At 38.9% G+C, this 4,326-nt stretch overlaps 1 protein-coding gene across 4 annotated transcripts in view; it reads left to right on the top strand.

Moving 5' to 3' along the window:
* The window catches only part of LOC143134802 (receptor-type tyrosine-protein phosphatase delta-like), a 121,731-nt gene extending 120,669 nt beyond the window's left edge, over window positions 1-1,062 (top strand). For all 4 annotated transcript variants that reach the window (XM_076295460.1, XM_076295458.1, XM_076295459.1 and 1 more), the window contains one exon: window positions 1-1,062. This exon is cut by the window's left edge and continues 1,657 nt beyond it. The gene's annotated coding sequence lies outside the window, so the exon portion shown is untranslated.
* Window positions 1,063-4,326: the final 3,264 nt, after the last annotated feature.

The following is a 4,326-nucleotide window of genomic DNA, read 5'->3' as shown; positions in this document are numbered from 1 at the left end:
TTACTTTTTTATTTGCCATGTACATGCTCATTTGTTTAAGATGTGTATATATCTTGTTTTTTCATAGTCTATGTTTAGGTCGTAATATGATTTTGTCAGTGACAGGAGGACCATAAACCCTTGTCATATTATTCTTTATTCATCTACAGTTATCAAGGTGACATTTTCAATTTTTGTCAGAGATAAACAGTTGCCAAGAACTTTTTTAACAGTGTAAAATGGATTTATATCAGAATTATGTTACAAATAAAACATCAATTGATGTTAAGTCATGCAAACAGTTTAAGAAATCAGAACATTATGAGAATTTATTTTGCTCAGATCTCAAAAGAGCATTTAATCTCTCACTCCCAACTCCACGCCAGTAAGGTGCTAATGTCTCTCTCCTTCCAGACTTGTGCACTGTTGTTCAGTCTTGGCCTCACATGTACTAATCACTGAAAACATGTTAACATCATCACCCCTTTACTACAGCATGGTTACACATTGGACATGGCCAGAGAGGCCCATTCTATGAAATTTGCACTTTCTAAATAGCTGTACTATGCACTGGCCCCCCTAATAGATTACCAACCTAACAATGTTACTTGAACCCCTTGGTGTGGACTGACTAAAATTGCTCACGTTGTGTATATGTAAATGAACACAGGAGGCAAAGCTTATTTAAATAAAATAGATATAAACTTATTGAATTTAATAATCATTTATGGTGTGATGAAATTGCACTCCGGCAAACATGTCTACACAGTGCACAAGAAGTCACCTTTTCTTGGAGTGGATTCACAATAAGATATGTCTGTTCCCTGTAACTGATAATTGTAAAAATAAAAAAAATTAAAAAACGTAATAAGAATACTTATTGACACACTGCTCATTGAAGAATCTATACCTCTATGTGTTTGAGTATGAGAAAAGGTCTGTTCTTTTTCAAGTGAAACACGTTTTTTTATTATTATTATTATTGTTAACTGGGTCATGTGGGTCCTGATGAAAGTCTGTATGAATGTTCTGTTTCGTTTGTTGACACACATTTTGTTTCGTACAAATAAAGTATGGAAGGAATTGTGCCTTTTTGTGGTGTGTCACTATCAAGTAATTCTGTAAGGTATGGAGGTGTGATTACAAGGTAATCACTGGAATTAGTTGCAATCTATTATATATATATATATATATATATATACACATATACATATATGAATATATAATATTCTATATTGCTCTGTTACTAATCATAACCTAGATCTTGTGCACATTAATTGAAAAAAGCTTGCAACCTAGCCTGGCCCCACCCACCTTCTTTCAGGGAGATCTAGTCTGGATCACCATAGTTCACAACCGTTTCCCTCAGACAAGAAAAATGTCAGGCCAATCAGCGACGAGAGGGAAGACGAAACCTAAACTTATTGTGATAAACAGAAGCAACAACACCTGCAAACGTCAAAAAATGCAATTGGAAAAATGCAGAAATTCATTTACAGCAAATGTAGGTCCACGTATATTGTTTCCTGGCTGTTTATTGACAGTTTGTAACATTTAGGCAAAGTAGGAAATAATGTTAGGAATCTCTGATCAATGTGATTGGTAAGGCTGGACTAATGATTTCAAAGTTAGTGCCCGTCGCGATGCAAGTGTCAAACTTTTCCCAATCGAGAGTCACCAGACTCTATTCACTTTGTAAATCAGTCTGGATTTTTCCAGGCTACTTGCAACCATCTGAGACTGGGGAAAGAACTGATCCCCAATCCTTTCCCCTTTAAATCCCCATTTAAGTGTCTTGCAGGGGTCTTTGGCTCTCCAAGAGTTAAACCTTGTCATCTTTGGGTGTTGTTTTCCACTTATGGTCACAATACCCTTTGCATTTTGAAGAAATGGACCATTTGCACAAGGCTGTAGCTTGAAAAATCAGGGACCTATCTAAGCAAACTTTATTGCATTATGTAAAATTATAATGTATACAGACAACAGCAGTTTGATTCAGACAACATCAGTTTAATACCAATCCCTGAAGATTATTATTAGGATAGTGTGTATAGGACATACGACATAAAGAACAGAAGAATAGCCAACGGAAAGAAAAAACACTACCAGTGCAAAACTACTGGGCGAGTGTGGTGCTTCTGCCACTAGATAGCAGTGCAAAACTACTGGGCGAGTGTGGTGCTTCTGCCACTAGATGGCAGTGCAAAACTACAAAAAGTAAGAGGGTCCACTTTCTGCACATTCATGTTGCACTGACTTTTTCAAGACTCCTGTTTAAGTCCATGACATGAGTTTTTATGTTTACAGTGTACCTATAACAAGGTGTACCTTCAGTACACCTTGTTATCCCATTAAAACACAACTTGACATCATATAGGGATGACTGGAGTTTATTACCCCAACAGTGAGCAGAGATTGTCCTGCCTTGTATGGTGATGAACTTCCATCACAAGTTATCCTTTTCAAAAGTAAGAAATGATAAAGAAAAGAAGCACTGAAGTTATGAGGCCTAAAGCCTTGCCACATACGCCTCTATACAGCAGTTGTGACTGTCTTGTGGCATCTTGTTTGGTCTCATCATTGCAGTAATGTTTACAGACACCTTTCAGATTAGATGTACAATTCCATGTGGTTAGATGTGCTCCTGTACATTAGAGGTCTAAAAGCACATATCCCTCCTTGCTCTTACTTATTCACTCACTTCTACTCTCACTCTGTCTTTATTTCACTTATTCAATCACAAAATGACTACCCCTCTCCTTTTCACATTCTCTCATGCATTTCAGAGATCGATCCTCTATTGTGGAGCTAGGGTAGACTTAATCCATCCATAATCCAACCTGAAGAAGCATCTTAAAGTAGCCTAAAATTTTTGTTTTGTTTTTAATTAGCCTGGGGTAGTCGCCTGCTGTAGTTTTACTGGTCACCTTGCTATTTTATAGTTGTATCAGGTAGAAGAACACACCAGAATAAGCTTGTTTAATAAGCAGAATTTGATGGCCGCATTCCTACTCCTACTATAAAATGCAATTCAATGTGGAAGTAATCCAAGTATTCAGAATATGTTACTCAGATTAAGTAGCCTAATGTAACGGAATACGTTACAAATTACATTTTTGGGCATGTATTGGATAGCAGAAACCTGGTCTATTACAAGGTTGATCCTGCCATTGCTTATTTCCTTTTAAAACAGCAATTTTTTGTACCACACGTTTTAGGCAGTGGCTGTTTGGTTTAACTGATATATTAGTAGGCCTACCAGGGGTTAGTTTAGGCAGTGGCTGTTTGGTTTAACTGTATTAGTAGGCCTACCGGGGGTTAGTTTAGGCCCTACAGGTAAACAACCAGTAGGCCTAATGTGTGCCTTTTTGGCAATACCTCACACCAATGTAGTAGCCTAGGCTATTGTGAACTCGATGTCATGCATTTGACAAATCAAAGTGTTGGTTTTCTTTATTGAAAAATGCATCTAGGCGTGTATAGTCCACTAGGCTACGTTGTTCATTGTGTTGGAACTGACTTTCCTCAATGCGTCCACCAGGGGGAACAAGGGAACTGTGATATTTTGTATTAACCACCATTTTCACCCTGTGCTTTTGTATTTAGGAACTGGTTATCTTTTTGTGATTGTAAATTTAAAAAGGGGCTAGATTAGATCTAATTCCATGTGTTTTTCGTGAGTTCTTGTTCGGAATAGGAACGGAATACGTCACCTCTTTCATTCCGATTAAAATTCTGATATCGGCAGTTTTATTCCGACCGATGTGTGTAATTTCTATTCCGACAGTTATTCCGATTCTGAGTTCATCTTATTGTAGCCTATTATGTAAAAAAGTGCTAAAAAGAGCTATGAAGCCAGAGAAACGTTGGTGAAAGTCATTCTGAGCGACGTCTGCTCCTACCGTCTGTGTCCAGAGCACACGTTGCTGAACCTCTGAATGAATAGGCTAGATCTTTTACGTTTTTAATGGGCCCACTTCTGTATCGTAGATCGACATAGCGAATCCTGTTATCCCCTCTATTCATCACACACACGACGCACCCAAAGAGATTCAAACGACCAAGACTTGCCTGTCTGAGGTAGGCCTGCTGTGGGTTTCATGTGCATCATCAGGCTACTGCCTGCTGAATGAGCCCATCGCGCGCACGCGCGTGAAGTAGGGCCGCGAGGCAGAAGGGGGAGGGAGGCAGGAGAGACAGCGACTTGGGTTTGCGCTCAAAGCAGATTAGGCAGCTAAGTGTAGCTGTTGAATTGACAGCATCTCCGGTGCGCGCCACCACCCCTCTGCTCGGGATTTATCCGGCTGGCAACATTTTCCTGGGATTTTATCGCAATGGAATATTAAC

Source organism: Alosa pseudoharengus, unplaced genomic scaffold (genome assembly GCF_046254945.1).
Source record: "Alosa pseudoharengus isolate Yale_2024_CS ecotype anadromous, Long Island Sound unplaced genomic scaffold, YU_APseudo_1.1 YU_APseudo_1.1_scf_2, whole genome shotgun sequence".
Taxonomy (NCBI): domain Eukaryota; kingdom Metazoa; phylum Chordata; class Actinopteri; order Clupeiformes; family Clupeidae; genus Alosa; species Alosa pseudoharengus.
This window is presented reverse-complemented; position numbering and strand designations above follow the sequence as displayed.